Source organism: Periplaneta americana, chromosome 12 (genome assembly GCF_040183065.1).
Source record: "Periplaneta americana isolate PAMFEO1 chromosome 12, P.americana_PAMFEO1_priV1, whole genome shotgun sequence".
Classification (NCBI taxonomy): domain Eukaryota; kingdom Metazoa; phylum Arthropoda; class Insecta; order Blattodea; family Blattidae; genus Periplaneta; species Periplaneta americana.
Window position 1 is genome coordinate 142,750,196 of NC_091128.1, and position 27,360 is coordinate 142,777,555.

Sequence of the window (27,360 nt, forward strand, 5' to 3'; positions counted from 1 at the left end):
AGAGACAGACGAAAGAGGTGGTATATGCCGCTTGGTCGAGCTATATACAGGGATGGCCAGCACTGATTCAATGGATAAAGGGAAGAGAACTTATTAAAACTGTATCAATGGTAATTTTTAGATTTGCCTGAGAAGTATAAGTGCATTATAAAAATGTAAGTTTTAATTTTAATGCTCATTTTTCACAAGTTTGATTTTTTTATTCAAAAGAAATATTTTCTCAACTTTTCGTATAGAAAAGTGAAATTTTCAGGTATAGGCCTATTTATTTAGTAGCCTTACAGAAAGTTTTCGTAAATCTAATATACCGTACATACGTATTACTGAAGATAGTACATATATTGAAAATTTTGAAAATATTCGCATGGAAATTGTTTGTAAGGAAATGAATTAATAAAGCAACTACTGTTACATCATAAGCAAAAGATACGTGCCCATGTGTTGTAAAAATTTCAGCTCTATAGCTTCAGCAGATTTCGAGAAAATAATTTAATATTTCTTAATCCAACAGGTTGTTTATTCATATACACAACCCTTGCTCTTTCCATAATTAGCGCTTGATGCCCGCGCACGTCGTCAAGGTCAGAAAAATGCGCTTGCTTTGACATCACTGGTATAGATTAAGAAAACCCAGGTTATACTTTCTTTCCAAAGCCCCATTAGGCCTAGCCTTTTCCAAAGTCTCGGTAGCCTAACATCCAGTTTTTGTAATACATTCGTTTGAAATAGTAAACAATAAAGGAAAACGAAAGAAATGTAATTATGATGTATAGTTCCGCATAGATCTATTAACTATTCTATCAGAATGTGCAGCTCTGCGATTGAGGTTATCAAAAATTACGTTCTATTTGTTTTGCGGTAGGAGTTGCTGAACGTGCTGTATGAAACGTGTTATTATTTAAATAAATATTGTTACAGGTGTAAATTAAATGCTGGTAGGTTTCGTATGTGTGCGGGACATGATTGCAGCGAAACAAAATTAGGAGCAACAGAAAGCGCCGAATACAAGTGAAATGCAAAATTAAGTTTAAATATTTACATGTGTAATGTATACAAAGGTGAGTGCTTGTGCATTGTTAATTTCGTAGCGTCGGAGATGACTGAGAAGTAGAAAGGTTAGTAATTTACATCAACTCACACTGAAGAGTGAGATATAAAATATGTGCGCAGCTTTGCTCAAAATGAAACAGTTTCTCGGATGTTACGTAGGTGAGAGCTCATCTTATATCATACACAGAGTGATTAAGGAATAACGTATATCAGCGTTTCTCAAACTTTTTTGAAGTGGGGACCACTTTTTTAAGACAGAACAGTTCCGAGGACCACTTTATCATTTTTGTAGCATATTTTAATACCAGTATATTTTTATTTTAAAACAGAATTTATTAATTAAAATTAATTTAATTCATTTAATTTTATATTAGTATTAACGAATTAAGTTAATGTTAATAGAAAAAATTAATTTTCTTTTTTTTTTAATAAATCAAGGCTATTAAAGTTTGAATAATCTTTAACGTATTAAGTAAACAAAATAAATAAATGTTGGTACTCACATTAAAGCTCGATTCACATTATACGGAACATCAACGTCACGGACCATCACCGTCACCGTCACGTCCAATGCAAACTCATTCACACTTAACGGCAAGTGACCGTCAGTTTGCCGGCGTCATCAAGAATAGAGAAGTGGTCATTGCTCTCAAACAATGTCGTAGCTCCTATGAGAGACAATCAATTGCACTGTAATTTTTAGGATTCATATATAAATGTCTAAGGAAAGCATAGAAAAAAATTGGAATCAAAATCTTTTATGGGCAGTGAGAAAAAAAAAATACGAACTTCGAAGTCACCCGTTGAAAATAAACATTGACATACCAAAAGTTGATAAGCGACAAACTTTTTTATTTTTCAAGTTAGATGTGGGTTCAAAGCGAGAGCGATGATTTCTATGAGAATCCGCAGTTCTAACAGATAAAAGTTGTCACTCTGCATAAGAAAGTCCGCCTCGCAAACCCCGCATTAAACTCGCCCTAACTCGCAAACCGGTACAGGTTTTGAATATCAGCCACTTTTAATAGTAATATACGTTACAAGAGCGGTATGTTGATGTGTTCATGGTCGAGGAAAAGATTGATAAAGCGAAACGTAGTTGAGCTTTTTTAATTTCCGAGAACATGAAAACAAACATACCGCTCGTGTATCGTACATTATTTTGTGCGAAGATCGTTTATTACGTACCTGAAAGACGAATTTCTAATTAGATGCAATGAAATCTCCATGTTGGTTTCTGTTTAATGACGCCAACTTCGGAACACCAAAATATCTTTAACATTGTTGCTGTAAAATGTTTTCTGTGTTTACTATATTCCAGCAGGCAGTGATTTACGTCTGTCTTTTTTTTCCTCCAGTCTATAAATGCGAACTTAAAACAAACGGTAAGGTTATGTAATGATTTATTTTTCATTTTAATATTTTAACAATATTATTTATATAACATATTGGAGTAATAACATCCGCATCTGGAATCTTGTTGATTTTTTCACGGCTTCCTTAATGTTACTTGTATCAGGAATGCAATAAGTTTCGTGGAGTAGTAGACTTTACTTAATTTTTGCAAATATTTAAAAACAATAATTAACATTGCAATTTAGGTGAAATTGCAGTGGTAAGTTTCCAATTTATAATTATTACTATGTTAAACGTCTCTAAAAATAATATGTTAAAAGCCTAAAGCAGTAAAATGAATGTCGCGCTTAAGCGGTAAGAAGAGGGAAATTGTTATGTGTGTTACGTTGGGAGTACTGAATGTGGTATTTCACACTTACCGCGTATTGGTTCTGTGCGGAAATCAAGCAAATACGCACGATCTCGCACAAAAGTAATTTTCATTCTTTCTTAACATTTCTCTCGCTTTGACTCCCCATGTAACGTGAAACGTTTGTCGCTTATCACTTTTGAGAGTGTCAATGTCTATTTTGAACGGGTGACTTCGAAGTTAGTAATTTTTTTCTCATTGTCCAAAAAAGATTTTGATTTCAAATTTTTTCTATGATTTCCCTAGACATTTATATATGGATCCTAAAAATTACAGTGCAATTTATTGTCTCTCATAGCAGCTACGACATGTTAATGTTTAACGGTGCTGCTAGAGTCTAGCTGTCTACCAGAAAAAACCGTCCACGTACAGGTTCCATCACTTCAAAACATTCTCCCCGAGAATCCCAGACGGTCCGTGACGTTGCCTGTATGTGAACGCTAGTGCTGCTTATGATTAGGTTTTTCTCCGGAGCGCTTGTTTGCGCGCTTTCAATCGGACACCTCCGGTTACCTCCGATTGATGCCGCGCAGGTTGTATATGTGCTGTGGCGCAGACATACATTTTCCGCTGAGCATTCCTTTAATCGGATCAGGCAGTGATTCGAGTCCGCTGACGTCCGCGTACCTTTTAAAATAAGTTCTAATTTGTTGTTGTATATTCTCTCTTTTATGTTAATCTCTCTCTCTTCTTCGTCTCTTTTTTTGTGTTGCTTAAAGTGCTTCGTTAGCCGACAGATTTTTTTTCTAGTTTTGAAATTCATAGTAGCCTATATGTGGAAAGACGTATTAGTTTTATGTCATTGATCGAATTAATAACATTCAATCTAACTGCAAAACTAACGCAGAAGTAAAGCTTTTCAGTAGCTAATGTAAACATTTATACTTTAATTTTTCTAGAAACTCTCGTTTAATCGCAAACAGGGTTTGTCAATTATTATTCTAATCGGTTTAGTTAACGTAAAATATATTAAGGGAGTTTCAGAATGGAACAAAAGAAACGTGGGCTATCAATGGGATAAAGTTTACTGTCCAACATAATTTATTCAGATTCTTCACCGGATAGGATTGTGATTATTGTGTTAAAGGATACCAGCATTTGAACTTCCTCTTCTAAAACACGCCACTCTTGCTCTGTAATAAGAATATAAGTGGATATCAACTTAAGGATAATTGTAATTATATTATTACCACATGTCTCTTTAGTTTCATTCAGAAATATTTTAATCCAAACAGTAAAATATAACTCAAGTTGTCTAAACAGCAAAATATAATTCAAGTCGTCTTTTAAATATTTCATATGTTTTTATTGCCTCGAAAGTTAAGTTTTAGAGAAATTTCAAGACTTTTTCCTAGACTGTGAGCCTTTGGGAACAATAGCACTAAACCAATTTAAAAAGAAATCGTATCAAATGTTTTGCGTAATTGTTTTCATCAAGTTCGCTATTGTGCGATCGCTTCAAATGGTCTAACAAATTCGAAGTTCCACCACCCCTGTAAATTCGCCCACAAAGTTTACAGTGTGCGACTTTATTATTACCTTCAACTAAATTAAAGTATTTCCATGCGACGGATATCCGATTTGGTGCCATTTTATTCCACTCACAACTACCGTCAGTCCGTACGCGCCGGTCGTCGAGCTAACTGTCGCTTCGCTCCGAACTACCGCATCCCTCCGTATGTCCCCCGTTCCACCTACGGTAGTACCGGAGATCACCGGTGGAGAGCTTTATTCGTAATCTCCGATTCCTCCGCGGTAGTAGTCACTCCGATGAGCAGCACTGGTGAACGCTATCATACAAAACGCGTTGTACAATGTTTTGATGTAACGCTGCTGGTCCGTGACGTGACGTTGATGTGACGTATAATGTGAATCGAGCTTAATGAGATAAGCCTGCCAATTCTAGCACAGTTGTTTTATATTCGGACGTGAGCTGGTAAGGTTAAGTCGGAGATCGTCACATACATCGAATCGATTTCGGTACTTTGTTCTTATTAGAGTTAGTGATGAAAACTCTTCCTCATACAGATGTGTAAAAGCAAACTGAATCATAACCTGTAAAGCGTCATTGTACAGTTCACTATATTCTCTTTTCACTTGTGATGAGGTCCAGAAATCAACCATACCTTCTGCTTTAAATTTCATTTTAAGTCCGGTGTCATTCGAGAGTTCACTTAACTGTTCTCTTTCACTCAATGAACGTTTGTTAGTTTCAATATCGCAATGAAAGTAATCACGAACCCATGAAAATTCGTCATATTTACTTGAAAAATAAGTTTGAAATTGTGACCTTAGAGTTTCGAGATGCGAACATATGTCATTGATTAATTATTTTCTAATAAAGAGATCATTTTAAACTAAAAAAGGCTCTAGGGTTGGAAATGGTGTAAAAATCCTCTGTTTTACACAGCTGACTCACAAACCAAGTTTCCCCTCGAACACTTTTTTCTCATGTGCATTGAGAACAGTCAAAGAATTACCTTGCAGAAAGAGATTTAGTTCGTTTAGTTTTTAGAATACATCTGGAAGATATGCCAATGTACTTAGCCACATGTCATCAGTTGATTTGCAGGAAAAAAATGGCGAGAAACACCACGTTCCTAGTGCTTTAAATCCCTCTTTTGTTGCTGAGAGTAGAGTAGAAAGTCGGTAGACAGGTAGAGTAATAAATTTCATAAAATGTCAGTACTGGTAGAAAAAGTGAAAGGTGATGCCATGTGTCATTTCCAAACTCTAAGATTTTCAGCTATAGTTTGATACGCAATTCGTTTGAATTTAATTTTTTCTTCTGTTCTTTTTCAAGGACCACAAGGGCAGACCTCGGACCATAATTTGAGAAGCTCTGATGTATATAACTTGAGGGTGTGACCACAGTCTAGTATATACAGCCGCGAAGCTCAATGCGTAGTAAATATGCAAACATTAGGTAGTTGCTCACCACTAGGATCGCTAATATCGCCTCATTACTGGCAATGCAAAATAGTACTGTCACAGTCTTTTGTTTCTAGCACCTCAAAACTCAAGCTTCGTGACTGTATATAGGCCTACTAGACTGTGGTGTGACTTCACACTTAAATTAAAGCGAAGTATACGGTATACAAAGAAAACTACAACATTGTTAAGGCTAACAAGCAAACATTCTCATGGAGGCGGACAACAAAGTTTAATTTTTTTCTTCCACCATGTTAATAATGACAAAACAAGTGTTAATAAAAATTTGGCCACTCGATTGCAATTACGAGGGACCCCCAGAAAGTAAGTTTTCCTGGAGACGTTGAAGAAAGAAAACACAATTTCATTAAAAGAATTATTGGAACAGATACAACAATTATTGAGCTATCTTTCAACATATTTCCCAACATAATAGAGACATTTCCCATACTGTAGTATCAACAACAGAGAGGTGCCTACACTGGTTCCGATCCCAGGCGGCTGAATTCTGCGACACGGAGATACAAAAGTTGACAGACCAGTTGTGTAGGCTAATGCACAGTGACATCATTTTATTTTTACTTCAATTTTTATTATACTTGAGTTTTTGAATGTACTTCACTCCCACCCCTTCTACTAATGAAGTTCTAACTGTCCTCCACACAGAACCAACGCCGCATAAAGTAAACAATACTGAGTTAGTGAGTATAGTACGTTCCAGAAATATGTTCGCTTTTTCCAGTGACGAAAGAGCTTTCAATTTTGGATCATATTTTCGCACAGGTACTGTCCGTTTGCCTACGTCGCATCCTGATTTCCCCCACCTGCTTCTGCTCGCCCCTCTGTAAAAGCTAGGCTGTCTTAGCTCTTTTCTAAAAACATTAATTTCTGTTAGGAATTGGACGTTTACGTAATATTATACAACTGTTTAAAATAACTTAAATAAAAATGCCTCGTTAAGTAATTAACTGTCATGTGATTCCCCCCCCCCTTTCTACGATCCTGCGACATAACCACTTGGACGGACAGTAGATAGCATGTCTGAGTAATTTTATCTGTGCGGGTCGGGCAGAAGTGAAGATTGATTTTACAGTATGTAAGGTACTCTTTTATAGAGTAGGTACAGAATTATTTCAACATGACTTACTAGTACGAAGGACGAAACTGGCAATTGGTAGTTTTAGTAGTTTATTTTACGACGCTTTGTGAACATCTAAGGTTATTTAGCGTCTGAATGAGATGAAGGTGATAATGCCGGTAAAACGAGTCCGGGGTCCAGCACCGAAAGTTACCCAGCATCTACTCATATTGGGTTGAGGGAAAACCCCAGAAAAAACCTCAACCAGGTAACTTGCCCCGACCGGGAATCGAACCCGGGCTACCTGGTTTCGCGGCTAGACGTGCTAACCGTTACTCCACAGGTGTGGACTGGCAATTGGAATTAGATGCAATAGTCTATAGTGCGATTATATGCACAAAAGAACTGAAGCCTGTATCGAAATGAACGGCCACCATTTTAAAAAATGTGTTTAAATATCCATATTATAATTATTTTTCAATTCAACTTCATTCTATATATTGTACGCTAATGTGCTGTAGACAGTATAATATACACTGCATAATGAATACGTTCGCATGGATAACTCAGTTCGTGAGTAAAAACACTTATTCTTAATATATTGCTGTATTTTGATTAAACAAAAACCTAATGAAAATTATCGAACTCAAAATCGCGATATTTCCTAGTTTACGTAAATGGATGAAATACTTTTCTTCCCTTCTATACCTAGTAAAGTAATTTGTTTGTGTTTTACGCCAGTATAATCGAACTACAGTCGTGGAAAGGGGTAGCAAACTGTGTTTCCGATTCTCTAAAGGTATAGCCAGGTTAATATTAAAAATGTTAGTAAAAATAAAATGATGTCTCTGTAGATTTGTAAGAACAGAAACATGGTCATTAATTTCGTTCAGTGTAATAGTCAGCAATGTTATCTCATTGACTGCTGTTATACTTATTATAAATATCGCTTCATTAAATACTTCAGAGAGTTCGATTAGGCTCCCAATCCAGGAACACGAAAACGTCTGATGCGCCTGTTACTCGTCCTGAACCAAGCAAATATTATTATTATTATTATTATTATTATTATTATTATTATTATTATTCCACAATCACCGTCATCAGAACATTAAATTGTCGTCGTTTTCCCATTTCGAGACACCTGCAAGCACTGTTTAGTAGTGCCGTGTGCTTCAGTTGCCTTTATAGGCTGACTGTACTATTTCAAATTCACTTTCTCATGTAAACAGTGCGGGTAACGACCCCACGTTCACTTTCAGAATTCTACTCGCCTTTGTCGAGTAATAATAATACATCGGTTCGACATTTTGCATGGAAGCCATACATTTGAAGCGGAGAAAAAGTTAAAATGAGATTTTTAACATTATAGGCCTACACCGTGTAAACATAACATCCCCTCAGAAAACATATATATCCCATTTATGAAGAGAAATATTGTAAATATTTACAGATCTATGTCAACGGAAGCTGTTTTAGAACGATGTAACATTAAAACATTACACACATGGAACCAAACGAATGTAGCTCAATAAACAGATTTCTAAGGCACAGGTTTATTCGTAGAATGTTTACCCATAAAAAAACTGTATTTGCGCTACTGCAATATTTTGTATTTATACACTCGAAAGCAAAAGCTAGAGGCGATGGTGTGGCTGAAAGAGAATTTTAATGAAACTGCTGCAAAGTTCGACGTATCTAGAAATACACGTTATCGAATGAACATGACACTAAATTGAAATTTCACACAGAGAGTAACATTTCTATTCCTTGAGTATTAATTGGAATATGGCTTACCCACTGGCAATCCAATGAATGCATGTGGAGTGGGAAATTAAAAGCTTGAAGGTTGGTACGAATCTCGTGTCCTTAAAAAGGTATTGATTGAATCGATTAAATGAACTCAAACTCTGCCAGGTTTACCTTCTCATTGAAGTGATATTGAAGAATTCAAAAGAGAGGAGGAAAACATGGAAAAGAGAACTTAACCCCATAGAACACATATGGACAACAGAGAGATCAACACTGTACAAATTTTGAATAGTGGAAAAGATTTAGCTTCCTCAACTACGGGTTCACGGCTCATATGGTCCTTACCAGCAGCGCTATCTCTCACATTCAATCATAAATGGGCTATAAAAATCGCTGAGGTAATTGCAATTTTAAATAAAACAACAAACCAAGTCTAGAAAACCTAATTTTACAGGAGAAGGTCTTATTTGAATTATTCATTTCTTGGTAGCATTTTATTAACAACTTTTAGGTTATACTTCATTTTGAATCTTGCGTACACTACTTTTAACATTTGAATATAAGTAATTGATTAACTAGCGGACTTACTCGTGTTAATTATGTAAGTCTGTGCGGCTTACAGCTGTTTCGGTGCTTCATAACACCATCCTCAGAGCCTACTAGATCTCGGCGTCATCTCGAACTTCTCTGCCTGTTGTGTGGGTGCGTTTGATTGTTGAAAAGTGTTGAAAAGTGGAGTCAAATAGTGTGTGTGTACTGAAATTGATCTGTGTGTTGAGAATTTTATCAGGGTGTGTTTTAGTGTGTTTGTATATTTCATATTGTTCTAGTGTGTTGAGTTTTTGGTTCTTGGGTTGTATGTGTAGGATTTTCATGTCCGCATTTATGTTATTGTATGTATGGTTAGCATTGGTTATGTGATCGGCGTATGTAGATGTATTGTGTCCTCTGGTTATTGCTTTAATGTGTTCTTTGTAGCGTGTTTGGAATGATCTGCCTGTCTGTCCAATGTAGAACTTGTCGCAACTATTACATGTGAGTTTGTATACACCTGTGTGGTCGTATTTATTTGTTTGTGTTGTTTGTGTGTTGAGATGTCTTTGTAATGTGTTTTCTGTTCTGTATGCTATGTTGTATTTCTGCTTTCTGAATGATTATGCGATCTTATGTGTGCTTTTGTTTTCATATGTTAGTGTGATGTATTTCTTGTGTTCTTGTGTTTGTGTTGTGTTTTGAGTGTTTTTGTGTTTGTTAAGTTTTTGTTTTGTCTTTCTTATGATGTTGTCTATTATGTTTGGATTGTAACCGTTTTCTTGTGCTATGTATTTGATTGTGTTCACTTCTTCATTGTAGTGTTGTTGGCTCATGGGTATGTTGAGTAATCTGTGTACCATTGTCCTGAATGCAGCATGTTTGTGTTGTATGGGGTGGTTAGATGTGTATATGTGTGGTAGTGATGGTTGGTTTTCTGTATATTTTGAAAGTGTGTTTGTTTTAGGTTATAGTTTCACATAGTCATAAAATCATCTTTAATGTTTATGAGTTTCATAGCTACAGAATAATTAAGGCTTATTCAAGTTCGACTTGGCACGTTGCTTTATTTTAGGTCTTCTTTGCTGCAATGAATTAAACTTTACTTCATTATAATTAACAACATACTGCCGAGGTTATATCAGCGTTGGCGGTGTGCCGGAATTTTGTCCCGCAGAAATTATTTTATGCTCGAACATGCCGAAATGTAATGGACCTCATTAAAGTACACCTATTCATTAAAGTTCAGGTGTTCCACCAATCAGAAAATACCATTGTAGCAATATGAAAGCGCAAGTATCGATTATTCTCGGATATGCAATTGAAAGAAAACAATAAATCAATAAATCACCTATATTTGAAATAAAGTCAGTTCTGTTACTATAATAATTAGCGTTAATTGTAAATAATATTCAAATAAATTCAATTTGTCATCTCGTTTTTCAATGTCTAATTCAATTTCAAGGTTATATCAAGATTAATGTTTATTTTACTCTCTTAGATTATATCAAGGTCAATGTCGACATTTGTTTCTCGGAAAAAATCAATACATTCGCGTCTGCGCACATCTCACAATTTACGAAATATTGCACAATGTCAGTTCCGCTCCTCAGTCAGATAAGAATAACATGAATACTTATGAATAATTTCAAGTTAGAGCTACGGTCGAGCATAAAAAGTCGTATGAAAATTGACTACAATGGTAATTAAGTCGATCGTATAAAAATTATGAAACGAGCGCAAGCGAGTTTCATAAACATACTCTCGTCTTAATTACTACCATTATAGGCTCGTTGCATAATGTACTATTACATGCCAGTAAATCTACTGACATGAGCCTGTCGCGTTTAAGCATACTTAAATGTCATCGACCTAGGGCGGGATCGAACCCGCAACTCGAGCACAGAAGGCCAGCGCTATACCGACTACGCTACCCAAGCCGACTCGATTCAGTATTAACCGATTGTGAAATCAGACTGATAGTCCTGAACTCGTTACATTTATTGGTATTACTTTTTTCAGTATTGGAAGCAACAATGTCTCCGTAAAATCTTCAGGTCATTCGCTTTTTTTCATATATTTCGCCGCATAATGATAGAATTTCCTTGTTGTCTTTACCCCAGCATTTCACTAATTCAATGAAAATTCCATCAACTCCTGTTGCTTTCCCATTCTTCATTTCTCTAAGCACTAGTTGAACTTCCTCCCTTAAAATAAAAAAAATTCTTTTTCATCTTTTGATACAGTTGCTTCGTCTTCTATAGCCAAGCCATCTGAACGATTCACTGTCTCATATAGCTCTTCTACATATTTCATTCATGTTTTTAGTGTTCCTTGTTTGTCTGTTATTTCATTTCCGATTTCGTTCTCTATCAACCACTTGAATTTTCTGTAGTTATAGTTCCTAAATATATAGCTCATGAACGCGGTCATTTATGTATTATTAAGGGCAATGTTATGCCAATAAAAAAAAAACATAATCTACAACAGCCGTGACGAAAATGTTACCGTGAGCCGAGCCACTGTGTAACCTGCAATGTGCATAACACCTATGGAGGGAGGCGGACACCCGAAGGGAAGTGAAGCAACTGTCTGACTTATTAACGGATTTTCATTTTTCTTATGTCAAGCACTTAAATATATTTTATACAGTATAAGGTTACAAATTAATGTTTAGTACGTGTAACGATGAAAGAAATTAATAAGAAAACATAGGACACATTATCATAACCTATTAACTGTCTTCAGAATGTCTCTGCGACAAAATTTCAAAATCAGGAATTGTGTCACTTACTGACAATCGTAGTTGATCACGAAGGTATTTGTCTGTCAGCAGTGATCTAAATTTGGTTTTTACTATTTTTATTGTTGAAAATAATTTTTCACAAACGTAAGTTGTAGCGAACATGGTTTCAACAGAGCAAGCGAAAGAACGAAGCTTCGGATATTTATTTTTTGGCAAAAATTTGAAAAGTTCATCATTTGTCAAATCCTTACATCTAGCTTTCATTTAACATTACAATGTAAACCTGTGAGTTTAAATTGAAGATCTAACCGCATTATTCGTACATCTGCTGAAAAAGGATCGACATAGAGAGATAATAATAATAATAATAATAATAATAATGATAATAATAATAATAATAATAATAATAACACTTAACCATTTAATTTACGAGTGACATGTAGTATAATGCCGTTTTATGTTATACAACCGTTTCCTCGCAATACTTGTGAACAAATCATACATTTAATATTCTCATCATATTGGCAGCAAAAAAATGCGTCCTCCCATCCTACTTGAAACTTTCGTTTTTGTAGAGGTATATGGTTTCGAGAGAGACATTGCGACGATACGCCACTCGTAGGTCAGAGACAAATACAAATGGAACGGAGTTTGACCGCAGTGAGTGAGAGGTGGGGGTTGGGGAAGGTAGGAAGTAAGAGTAATGCACAGCAATCCTTGCGAACCACAATGTGCTCGTGAGTCAGTTTTTCGCCACGGCTGATCTACAAAGTCCGGAGGTAAATATTTCAAGAGAATGAAATTTAAGCCATTTCCCTACTTCCGGCTGCCAATGTATAGGGGGCCTAAGTATGGAAATTTGTTAACGTAATGTGTTCATGAAGAGACTCAAAACGCTATTTGGAAGTGATTACCAAAAACTATGATCGTGAGGTATGAGACTATGACAGACCTAGTGAAAACTATTAGAGCAAAGAGAAGAGTTATATACTTATTTTATAGGCATAATAACCTCTATGATGCGAAGTGAGCATTAATATTTGACCATACTCCCGAGCCGAATACGGCAAGGAGAAATATAACTGCTCCGAAACATACCGTGAGAGCTCCTTGTTAAAGTGCAGGGGATATTAACGAAGATATGTTATGAAGCGTATTATCTAGCGAAATTTATAAACTTAAACTTGCAATTTGGGAAAAGAAAATTGTACCAGAACAATGGAAGGAGTCCATAATCGTACCTATTTTTAAAAGAGAGATAAGACTAACTGTAGTAACTTTCGAGGAATATCAATTTTGTCGTACAAAATTTTGTCGAATATCCTTTTGAGAAGATTAACTCCATATGTAGATGAAATTATTGGGGATCATCAGTGTGGTTTCAGGCGTAATAGATCGACTATTGATCAGATTTTTTGTATTCGACAGATATTGGAGAAAAAATGGGAGTATAAGGGTACAGTACATCAGTTATTCATAGATTTCAAAAAGGCGTTGACTCGATTAAGACAGAAGTTTTATATAATATTCTTATTGAATTTGGTATTCCCAAGAAACTAGTTCGATTAATTAAAATGTGTCTTAGTGAAACTTACAGCAGAGTCCGTATAGGACAGTTTCTATCTGATGCTTTTCCAATTCACTGCGGGTTAAAGCAGGGAGATGCACTATCACTTTTACTTTTTAACTTCGCTCTAGAATATGCCATTAGTAAAGTTCAGGATAACAGGCAGGGTTTGGAATTGAAGGGTTACATCAGCTTCTTGTCAATGCTAATGACGTGAATATGTTAGGAGAAAATCCACAAACGATTAGGGAAAATGCGGAAATTCTACTTGAAGCAAGTAAAGAGATAGGGTTGGAAGTAAATCCCGAAAAGACAAAGTATATGATTATGTCTCGTGATCAGAATATTGTACGAAATGGAACTATAAAAGTTGGAGATTTATCCTTCGAAGAGGTGGAAAATTTTAAATATCTTGGAGCAACAGTAACAAATGTAAATGACACTCGTGAGGAAATTAAACGCAGAATAAATATGGAAAATGCCTGATATTATTCGGTTGAGAAGTTTTTGTCATCTAGTCTGCTGTCAAAAAATCTGAAAGTTATAATTTATAAAACAGTTATATTACCGGTTGTTCTGTATGGCTGTGAAACTTGGACTCTCACTTCGAGAGAGGAACAGAGATTGAGGGTTTTTGAGAATAAGGTGCTTAGGAAAATATTTGGGGCTAAGAGGGATGAAGTTACAGGAGAATGGAGAAAGTTACACAACGCAGAACTGCACGCATTGTATCCTTCACCTGACATAATTACGAACATTAAATCCAGACGTTTGAGATGCGCAGGGCATGTAGCACGTATGGGCGAATCCAGAAATGCATATAGAGTATTAGTTGGGAGGCCAGAGGGGAAAAGATCTTTGGGGAGGCCGAGACGTAGATGGGAAGATAATATTAAAACGGATATGAGGGAGGTGGGATATGATGGTAGGGACTGGATTAATCTTGCTCAGGATAGGGACCAATGGCGGGCTTATGTGAGGGCGGCAATGAACCTCCGGGTTCCTTAAAAGCCATTAAGTATGTTATGAACTGATACCAATGGAACAAAAGAACGAAAATCGGAAGGGAATCATTTGTCCACCTCATCTTTCACAGCTTCTACAAGATCTATCGATCTACATCCCTTGGAGTGGGAGTTTTCACGGAACTTAGAACTGGACTGAGTTACTTTGTGAAAGAACTGAGAGAACAATGCAGAGGTGATCGATATTTCAAGCGAGTTGAATGAATGTACTGCACATGCTTCTTAATATCCATCTTGTGGCGAGTGGGGTATGCAAATCAGTGGGGTATGGGCTGCTGAAACCTTCCTTCAGCCTCAAGCTACAGAGGATTTTGTGTTTTATTCATGCAAAACAGCAGGATGTAGAACCGCACGATTCTTTTACTATTCAATATTAATGTACGATGCATTTTAATCGCTTCCATAATATTCATTGAAGTGTAAAGGCCCTAGGGATAATGCAAGTCTTCCATGTTCCCCACATCATTTGAAAACTATAACATTCTAAAGTGTACTAATATTCTTCCTTATTATACGTCCCATAGAACCCCAAATCGAGGGAAATAGCATATGTAACGTTAGCGCGAGCTGTTAATGGAATACGGAACTACACGTTGGGATCCCTATAGAATATATCGGATAAATTTCTTAGAAAGAATCCAGTATACTTATTTACTTATTGGCTTTTAAGGAACCCGGAGGTTCATTGCCGCCCTCACATAAGCCCGCCATTGATCCCTATCCTGAGCAAGATTAATCCAGTCTCTACCATCATATCCCACCTCCCTCAAATCCATTTTAATATTATCTTCCCATCTACATCTCGGCCTCCCCAAAGGTCTTTTTCCCGCCGGCCTCCCAACTAACACTCTATATGCATTTCTGGATTCGCCCATACGTGCTACATGCCCTGCCCATCTCTGGCGTCTGGATTTAATGTTCCTAATTATGTCAGGTGAAGAATACAATGCGTGCAGCTCTGCGTTGTGTAACTTTCTCCATTCTCCTGTAACTTCATCCCTCTTAGCCCCAAATATTTTCCTAAGAACCTTATTCTCAACACCCTTAATCTCTGTTCCTCTCTCAAAGTGAAAGTCCAAGCCTTTGCTGTGGTCGTGCCAGAGAATCAGTCCCATTCCGAGGCTTATTTGAAGGATTCGTAACAAGCTGTTTTTTACGGTGATGGGTTGTTAGCCCTTCACCCAACCCCCAAGCTGGAGGACCACCCCTTATCTGCTGTCCACGACTGCTTATTCAATATATTCGCAGCTACCCTCCATATCTGGAGGCCGTCTCCTCTATCCGCAACCTGAGGACGCGCCATGCCGTGGTGATAGGGACCCATAATACATAGGAATCCAGTATAAGACAGCTAAATTTCTTACAGGTAAAAGAGGACAAGGGATTGACATGATCATGGGTGGGCAACTCGTGCTCTCGAAGTGTGAACAAACCTCAGTGCAGGTAGAACGGACTCTGTACTGTAGTGTGTGTAAACGAGTTTGATCGCGTCTGCAGTAAGTGGCGGCTCGTTTTAAATGAAAAACAATATAATCCCCAGATCATTTCCCTTTAGTGATGAGTCGAAAGAGAAAGATTTTTTATTAAGAAAGGAGATAAAGCTTGTATTATGTTCTATTAACTTTCTTACGCTTGGCATTTCATGTTACAAATAAACACAGTGAAGGTTTTACTGAAGAAATACTGTCTAGATCTGCTTTAGAATAGCTAAAGGTAAAAATGGGATATCAACAATATATCGTTAGCACGTTGTGCGTGCGAGTTACAGAATTGCACGACATATGATCGACTAGCTAAGAGCATTTATGGATAAATTTGAAATGTGGCAGTAGCCTATCATATAGAACAGAGACAACTTCTCTTTATTTCATTATAAACTATCTTGAAGAGTGATAAGAAAATCTTCTTATCAAATATAAGACCCTACTTCAAGACCTACAACAGAATTCACTGGTAAGTTTGGAGAAACAGTGACAATTGACAAGGAATCGAGATTTTTTTAAAATCCTTTTGGCTTACAGTCGATAGAAGATCCTGAAAGTTTAGAGCCTGAATTGATAAATCTACAGAACAGCACGCCACTCAGATTCCAGCGGAATCAGGAATCGAACTGTTCGTAATGCTGCCTAATTCAGAATTTCCAAATATACTCTTTGTTTCCATACTATACTATATAGGCCTACTTGAGTCAGAGTTTAAGAGAAAGAAGAGTAAAAGCTCTCAATGTACAGAAAGAGCTTAGAAGTAAGTTTATTTCATCTGCCGTGACATGTGAAAAATACTTCCTTGAATTTGTGTTTGTTTATAAATATAGACTATTAAATTTCTGAGAACAGAGGAATACTCTTTAATGTATAAAGACTTGTAAATTCTCGCGTTCTATGTTTCAAGTAAGACATATAATAATAAATATTAACAAATAGGCTAGTGTAATAATAAACAAGTGTTACAGCTATGTTTGTCGTCTCTTGAAAAGGTGTATTCAGGTTTGTTTCCAGTACTAAAATAATTTACAAAGCTAGGAAATATAATTTTGTTATGTGTGTTCAGGTACAGTCTGTCTAAAATTACTATAATTATTGTACCAGCGTCATTCTGAAATTCAAATCATGGAGTAGATATTACGACCACCTGCATGAGCCGCCAGCGCGCACTGTGGCAGTGAACTGCTTTTGCAGCGAAACTACAAACAACTTGTAACTGCTGGCTGGCTCCGTCTATCTTTCTTTCTTTCAAGGTTTTTTAGCACTTTGTGAGCACGGGTTGCCCATCCATGGACATGATAAAAGAAATTAAATGGGAAACTTGTAAATGGGAAATAGAATAACATCATTGTATAGAGCATATCTAGGTCAATTTTTTTAGTTGGTTATTTAACGACGTTGTATCAGCTACGAGGTTATTTAGCGTCTATGAGATTGGTGATAGCGAGATGGTATTTGGCGAGATGAGGCCGAGGATTCGCCGTAGATTACCTGGCATTCACCTTACGGTTGGGGAAAACCTCGAAAAAAACCCAACCAGGTAATTAGCCCAAGCGGGAATCGAACCCGCGCCCGAGTGCAACTTCAGACCGGAAGGTAAGCGCCTTAACCGACTGAGCCACACCACCAGAATCAATACATCTATTTATTATTATTATTATTATTATTATTATTATTATTATTATTATTATTATTATTATTATTATTATTATTATATTGTGCTTGCAGCGAAAGGAAGTGCAGCGAGCTACGAAGCCAGTTCAGTAAGTTGTAGTAACAGAGTTATGAATGCAGTTAATGCTTAGATTTATTTTAATTTTAATAATCGCCCTCAACTTGGTGAAGTTACCAAAGATAAACAGTGTTATCGTATATTCTCAAGTATAAGTAAGGAAAGTGCCAAAAATATCGACGCAGAGAGTAAAAAATTCTCGATGAGTGAATGTTAATATGAGTGTCGATCGTCACTATTATATGATGAGAACAGCTCTCACAGTGCACTTAAATCAAGGGCGTTGAGGTTGATTTCGGCGTGAGGTACAAACGTTTGCGCATAGTCAATTATAATGTATGTTCTTTATTATTTTAGGAGGAAATCTGCGTTATGGTGAATCAATGTATTGAGAGTTCCTTCACCTAACATCAGTGAGTATAAAAAACTTGAAAAGGATCTAAAACAATTGAAGAAGAATTCTTAAGGAGAAATAATAAGAGAGAGAGAGAGAGAGAGAGAGAGAGAGAGAGAAAGTGACAAATATTTTGAAAACTATAGTAATTTAAAAATACTGCTATTATAGAATTTGCTTTGTAAAATAAAAAAAATAAACATACTTTTATTACAAAAAAATTACGGTACTAAATAAGTCATCCAGGATGAAAACAGTACCGTGTATTGCAGTTAGAGCGTACGCTATATTCCAGTAAATTCAAATCTAAAGGACACGACCATAAACTGAGTTCATAGTCAGGGATATAATAAAGACTGGTCGTTAAACAATGAAACAGTTAATAACGAAATATACAGGAAATGTCTGTACGCGGTTTATATGACATTTGTGTATGCACTTCAGTCTCGGAGGGTTGAAAAAATGTCGTTATAACAGATATTCTAGATTCAAATATGACACGACAACATTCGAGTTTATCGCATGTTGCATGCAGGAAGATTCACGAGGATTTACCGTCCCTTACTGAGCTTATTTCCGAAGACATTCTGAGCAAAAAGTGTCATATTCTGTACTCCAACCACGAGAAAGTCTCCAGGGAATGAAACGAAGCGGGGTGATGCTGTGAATGAATGTTGATGTCATAAGATGTCATAAGGTCACACACGTGGGTACTCGTATCTCTATTGGGTATTTCTCAAAGCACAAACCATAACACTGATATATACATTTTTATACTACCCTAGTTACAAAATTAGATCACTGTTAATCTCCTGGTCTTTTAATCCCTCCATACAGGAAATAACATATGCAGGAGAGCGCATGGTTTTTAAACTGAAGTTATAACTATAATATTATCTATCTACTTCGCTCCAATAAGTGACGCAATAGTAAGCACATTCCTTTCACGGTTTATCTCCTGGTTGGAGAACAGTAAACATGTGTCCTAATCTCAATATTTTCAGAACTACACTAATTTGAAGTTATTTGTAAAATATCTTTTTTCTTTAATTTTAACAGTAAAAGAATATTACAGAAAAAGAATGAACTACTTAGGAGTATCATTTCTTTAATTAGCTAATATTCTGAAGCTAAAAATTTGTTGTGAATTCTATAGTTGCTTCGTACAGAATTTTTTTTTTATTCTTAACTACAAAATTATATTTTCTTACGCATTTATCACACCAATTGTTACATATCACGCCACGCTTGTAAATTCTTTAAGGCTGTACATTAGAACGCATAATTAAACTGTAAAGAATCAAGTTCCTAAAGTCGTGTGATTTGTAACAATTTTTTTGATAAATGCGTAAGAATGATGTCATTTTTAGTTAAAAATCGAAAAACAAAATCTGTACAAAGCAGTTGACAACACATTTTTAGCTACAGAACAATAATAAACTAAAGAAATGACACTTCTGAATATTTCTTTCTCTATTTGTAATATTTCTTTACTCTTAAAACTAAATAAAAAAAGGTATTTTAGTAACAACTTCAAATTAGTGTAGCTCTGAAAATATTGAGATAAGGACAAATGTTTATATGACATTTTTTGCTCAGAATGTCTTCGGAAATAAGCTCCGTAAGTGACGGTAATGCTTTCAATTTCTTACAACTCTTCGAAACCGACATCAAGCACTTCTTTCTATCCCTCATCATAGAACGTCTTTATACTCATCTTCCTATACTGTAGAAATACCTCGCCTCTGGAATTCGTTACCTAATGACGTCAGGGAATGCCGGACTTAATCACAATTCAAAATTAAATTGGAAAATTTTCTCTTAGTTAATGTTTTTAGGTATTGCTAGAAGTATTGATTTGTGTTTTTTCTTTTTCTTTTTTTAATCTAAATTAAAATTGCAAGTTTCTTGTTTATGTTAGTTAATTAGTTAGGATACAATTAATTATGATACTTAATCCCTCATTTAAAGTCTGTGTGACTGCAACCTGTGTATATTTTTGTGTGGCTTTAGTTTGTTTATAGTGTTTTTTCTCTCTCTCTCTTTATTTTTTGTGTAGCTTTATTTTTGCAAATCTAGTCTTTCAGGTGAAGCTTCCTGTAAAGCAGATTTGAATAATTTCTTGGCAAAAATTGTTCCGGGGCCGGGTATCGATCCCGGGACCTCTGGTTGAACGTACCAGCGCTCTGCCAACTGAGCTACCCGGGAACTCCACCCGACACGGTCTCAAATTTTCCCTTTATATCCACACAACTCGCGTGGGCTGACGAAACGCCAGAGACCCACATCGATACCCGGCCCCGGAACAATTTTTCCCTTGAAATTATTCAAATCTGCTTTACAGGAAGCTTCACCTGAAATACTAGATTTGCATAATATATACGTCACTGTGTACGTTAACAGAAAACCACAATTCCAAGTCACACAGAGTTTGTGTGCACTCCGTGTGGGTCTCTGGCGTTTCGTCAGCCCACGCGAGTTGTGTGGATATAGGCTAAAGGGAAAAGTTGAGACGATGTCGGGTGGAGTTTCCGGGTAGTTCAGTTGGGAGAGCACTGGTACGTTCAACCAGAGGTCCCGGGATCGATACCCGGCCCCGGAACAATTTTTCCCTTGAAATTATTCATAGCTTTATTTTGTATATAGTGTATTTTTTCTGCTTATTGTATTTGTATTCCTGGTGTTGTGGAAGAGAAGGCCTGATGGCCTTAACTACACCAGGATAGATAGATAGATAGATAGATAGATAGATAGATAGATAGATAGATAGATAGATAGATAGATAGATAGATAGATAGATAGATAGATAGATAGATAGATAGATAGATAGATAGATAGATAGATAGATAGACAGACAGACAGACAGATAGATAGACAGATAGACAGACAGAGATAGATAGATAGATAGATAGATAGATAGATAGATAGATAGATAGATAGATAGATAGATAGATAGATAGATAGATAGATAGATAGATAGATAGATAGATAGATAGATAGATAGACAGACAGACAGACAGACAGACAGACAGACAGACAGACAGACAGACAGACAGACAGACAGATAGATAGATAGATAGATATCTCATGGCAGCTTATCCTACAATTTTTATCACCTCCTACAATTTATATCCGATATTGGAATTGGATGATTTATATAGTCTAAAATAACTTATACAGTACAAATGATACGAGTATATGCAGTAATAGCACTTCTACATTGTTCTAAAACTGCGAATCCGTTTTTCTCAAAACATAGATTTTCAACTTAAGCTGTTATTGCACCACAAACAGTGTTGTCGAGGTATTTTTCTTATAAGAACTGAAGACAACTTGAAAGATATCAGTTACGTTATACGTTGTATAAAATAGCACATCGATCGTTAGAAGTACCGAAGACTTCATCCTCTTGTGAGTAGATCAGATTTCCTTTCTGGCGAACTATTTATTTTAAGGAGAGGAATCAAGTTAACAATGCCGTTAAAAAGCTTCAAAAGAGACAAAATGCTACTTGGAAGAGTTATAAGTCATAAAGAACACTTTTCATTTTCTACGGTTACAGTAAAACTTTGTTCACTTCAAATAGCGATCCATATCCATAAAATACGATAGCGGGATTTTGTGAATAGTCTGAGTTATGTTGCTTCCGTAGACTCGCTTGCAATATGCAAATATTTCCCTACGTGCCGACACCTGCAATATTAAACACGTTCGAAATGAACTGTATACGAAGATTTTTATCTCAGGGGAATATGGAAGCCGGGTTATAATGCGGCAGTAAACCCCACCCATAGTCATGAAACTAAACACAAATCCGATTCATTTCCGCGACTTTAAAGACTGCATAGACTGCAACGTTAATACTTCCCAAGCTGCCAGTTATATGGCGCCAGCGGAAACTCCGACTTGCATGGTATAGCATTTTAATAATGATACTACATTCATCGCGTCTTCGGAGATTTGCGCAGCAGGATTTTATTTCAACAACTGATGCTGCACTGCGCCAAATTAAGTAAAAAAGATGGTTTTATTTTATAAATCCGATATACTTGTATATTTAGGTGATTTATATTCGTATGGGCTATTCCATATGAAATCGATCAGTAAAATACCTCGCATTTTTTATACTCTAATTTTTTCCCTATTCATACAAGGTGCTGAGGAGAGTGTATTTGCAAAAATATACTATCCAAAGTCAAACGGTTTTCGTACTATTGAGCGACAAATTTAGCGTATTTTATAAAAACAAGCCTCTTTCAGAGCTCAGAACTCTGGAACCATTTACTGCAGAACTTTGAACGAGAGCTCATTTTGAAGCTGACATTTGGTAGGTTATGATAAGAAGTAATCCTTATTTTTATTGTATACAGAGAGACAGATAATCTGATTTTACTTACTTTTAGGCTTTTTGCCCATTTTTAAAAATATAAAAAAAAATAATATTGAGAAAAAACCTTGCATTATTAAGAGGGATTCGGCTGTGTTTGCTTAGTGTCACGGCAATAAGTTCGGGGATATTAAATAAATTATATTCACACGCCTAGACTTGAAAGGCGCAACACAGCACGCACTGGACGAGAGATGAAGACAAGCGAGCATTGGGCGTCATTTTACTCCTGTGTTTATGAAAACCTGTGATAAAGCTAGCCCAGCTATGCGCTACTACACGAAACATCACGTGTTTATGTCTCCTGGCCTTGCTTGCCTAGGCTAGCTCCCGCCTCACAGTCAGCTGGTTACCTCACGCGCGTACTATTTCTTTGTGCGAGATAGTGCGTATTTGCTTGTTTTCCGCACAGAACCAATACGCGGTAAGTGTGAAATACCACATTCAGTATTCCCAACGTAACACACATAACAATTTCCCTCTTCCTACCGCTTAAGCGCGACATTCATTTTACTGCTTTAGGCTTTTAACATTATTTTTAGAGACATTTAACATAGCAATAATTATAAATTAGAAATTTACCACTGCAATTTCACCTAAATTGCAATGTTAATTATTGTTTTTAAATATTTTCAAAAATTAAGTAAAGTCTACTACTCCACGAAACTTATTGCATTCCTGATACAAGTAACATTAAGGAAGCCGTGAAAAAACCAACAATATTCCAGATGCCGATGTTATTACTGCAATATGTTATATAAATAATATTGTTAAAATATTAAAATGAAAAATAAATCATTACATAACCTTACCGTTTGTTTTAAGTTCGCATTTATAGAATGGGGGGGAAAAAAGAGAGACGTATATCACGGCGTGCTGGAGTATAGTAAACACAGAAAACATTTTATAGCAACAGTGTTGAAGAAAGATATTTTGGTTTTCCGAAGTTGCGCGTCATTAAACAGAAACCAACATGGAGATTTCATTGCAAGTAATTAGAAATTCGTCTTTCAGGTATGTAATAAACGATCTTCGCACAAAATAATGTACGATACACGAGCGGTATGTTTGTTTTCACGTTCTCGGAAATTAAAAAATTCAACTACGTTTCGCTTTTTCAATCTTTTCCTCGAACATGAAAACGTCAACATACCGCTCTTGTAATGTATATTACTATTTCTTTATTTGATTTTTCAATACTCTTATTAACGTTGCACCAGCAAAAAATACGTGTTTATTTGTACTTTCAATGCGGAATCTAACCATATATTTTAAAAATATTTCTTCGTGGACAAAGGTGTCTTAATTAACAAAAATCTAAATTTCTCCATTTTCATAAAAAGTAAGAAAAACTGTTTACATGTCAATATAAACTTTAACTTTAACAATATAAACTTAAGCATCAAAATAAGCCAAGATTTTGATCATTGGGTGAAAGGGTTTCGGAGGCACAACAGTTTAAAGTTACTAATTTTGTGAAAATACGATAAATTTAAATATTTTTAATTTAAACACTATGAAGTTCTGATGCCTCAAACTTTGCACAAAACATTGTATCATAGTTGTCTACGGACAGAAAAAGTTTCATTGTATTTGAAAATTGCAAGGTCAATTTTCTCTATATTTCGGTCGATTTGAGATGGAATAGCCCGTATGCTGATAATACTGTTTTACGTTTTAGTGGAAAAACTTGGAGTGATGCTTATTATAATGCAAATTGCGGCTTAAAATTAATAAAATATGGTTCGATTTAAATTTAAATTCACTTGTAATTAATGAAGATAAAACAATAGCTATCCTATTTTCTTTAAATAATAAAGGTAATATACCAACTGCACCTACACTAAAGTTAAAATACATAATTTTGACTGTTCCGATATAAAGTGCAATTGTTCAGTTATTAATGAAGTTAATGAGATTAAATACTTAGGTATTATTATTGACAATCATTTAAAATGGAATAATCATATTCATTAGGCTATATTTGTAATAAATTACGTAAAACATTATATTACTTTGTTGTTCTGATAAATATTTCGTCAATTAACTGTTTACGTATAATTTATTTAGCATTATTTCAATCTATATTTATGTATGGTATTATAGTTTGGGGTGGAACTTATAAATCCAACCTTTATCCGTTAATTTTACTACAGAAAAAAGTATTTAAAATTTGTTTAAAAAAGCAGAAAGATTACTTAACTGAACTGTTGTTTAAACATTTCAAAGTTTTCGACATTAAACAAATTTATTATTTTATTTTATTAAAATATTTTCACAAAAATCGGAATAACTTTGAAAGGTATATACATAAATATAGAACTAAAAATATGAATTCTCTGCGTTTGTCTGAACCCAAATGTAAAACCAATGCAGCTTTTTATTATAGCGTGAGTCAAGGACCCAGACTATTAAATAAATTTTATTCTAATATAATTTTAACCACGAATACTCTCCAAATTAATAAAAAAAAAAATAAAAAAAATTGTATTGGATTTATAGTTTGGTTTTAAACATATTAAACTCTCTTTAATCTGTATTCACTCTCAATTTTAATTTTATTATTGTGAAAGATTTTAGAGAAACAAAACACGGATATATCGCTATTAACAGAAATTTAAAATTAGATGTAATAACGTTTGCAGATGATCTTGTTTTACTAACAACATCTGAAGATGATTTAAATTTAATAGCTCAAAATATTCAATGGAAATATCCATTAACAAAACAAAAATAATGGCCTTTTGTGGTAAATACCCAATACCAAGCAAACTTTGTTTAAATAACAGAATTTGGGAAAGAGCTAATGAGTTTAATTATTTAGGATATAAACTTTCTTTTGTTGAAAATTTGGATTTATCAGAGAAAACTGTAAAATTCAACAAATCAATGGCCATCATTAATAGAGTTTTAAAACCTTCATTAGTACAAAAATCAACTCGTACTCGTCTTTATCAAATAATAGCTCGACCACTCTTAGTTATGGGAGTGAAGCGTGGACTATAAGGACAAAATATGAACGCAGACTAACAGCTTGCGAAATGAGATTCATGCGCCGAACAGCTGGCTACACTAAATGGGATCGAAAGAAAAATGAAGATATCTTTCAAGAATTTAATGTGTCATCAATACTGGACTATATCTCCAGGTATCAGTTAAACTGGAAGAAACACGTCTCAAGAATGGTTTCATCCAGGATCCCCAAGGCAATAATGAAGTATCGTCCAAATGGAAAACGGTCACTTGGTCGACTTATGAAAAGGTGGCAAGAAAATCGCTTTTTCAGGCCGTAACATTCTTTTGGGACTAGTACTTGACAGGATGATGATGATGATGATGATGATGATGATGATGATGATGATGATGATATTTTGGTATGTATTGGAATCCCCTCCTGAGCACGAGTCTTACTCATTCAGGAGTGGGCTAGTTTATCTTAGAGTGTATTAACTTGTATTCATTTCAAACTCATTAGCAATAAAATAAATAAATATTTTTTTTATGTTCGACCATGCCGAAAAGTAGTGATTATACACCTGGTAGCAGCCCTTTAATGGACCTCATTAAAGTACACCTATTCATTAAAGTTCAGGTGTTCCACCAATCAGAAAGCATCATTGAAAGCGCAAGTATCGATTATTCTCGGATATGCAATCGAAAGACAACTAGCGAAACGTCACGGAGGCTGGAAATCCAATACTGTCGGAGAAGGTTATGTTCTGTTACTAATAATAATTAGCGTTAATTGTACATAATATTCAAATAAATTCAATTTGCCATCTCGTTTTTCAATGTCTAAATCAATTTCTAGGTTATATCACGATTAATGTTCATTTTACTCTCTAGATTATATCAAGGTCAATGACAGTTGTTCCTCAGAAAAAATCAATACTTTTGCGTCTGCGCACATCTCACAATTTACGAGATATTGCACAAGGTCACTTCTGCTCCCCAGTCAGATAAGAATAATATGAATACTTATGAATAATTTCAAGTTAGAAATATGGTCTAGCATAAAAAGTCGTATGAAACTTGCCTATAATGGTAATTAAGACGCTCGTATAAAAATTATGAAACTCGCTTGCGCTCGTTTCATAAACATACTCGCGTCTTAATTACTACCATTATAGGCTCGTTGCATAATGTACTGTTTTTAGATTTGGATTTAGATTTATTTAATAATAACATGTACATAAAAACGTTACATTAAAATACCCCGAAAGAGCAAAGCTCGTGTTCGGGGACAGTTCCGTCATATAGATATACTGATTTCGTAGTTTTATCTGAAGTTGTGGAACGTGCAAACGGTTAAAAAAAAAAAAAAAACCTATTCATTTATCCACACTTAAATTTTGTGATAATTATTGATTGATTACTAATACCTCTCATCTATAAATTTCCGCCTACTCACATTATTGAGTGACGTGTTAACAAAAGCTAATAACCAACTCCCATGATTCAATACGGTAGTCAGTCTTCAGCATCACAGGGTAGCATAACGCTATCTTGCTATCTTGACATCTTGACATTTCACCAGGTGGGCCTAATTGATTCTCCTGCCACAACGTGCGGATTGCTCAGCCCTAATTAATCTTATCAAGCATCATCTCTCTCTTCCCTCCCGGTCCATATCTGGCTGCGTTAACCTGCTGAGTCACACACTACAAATGCATATTGCATATTAATCAATCCGAGCGTTAAATGCGTTCTTATTCATGAATGATTCTGGCGCAGCATCGCGATTTGTTCCGAGCCGTGCATGTTCAATACCGACACAGCGGAGTGTTCTGCGGTCATGGAATCTGAACTATTGGAGCGAGGTTTAATGACTCCCCGAAGGCTCGTGGGCAGCTGGGTCTAGATTCCAAGCGATCGCAGTACACAAAGCCCACGTTGGGTTGTGCAAGTTACATTTTTT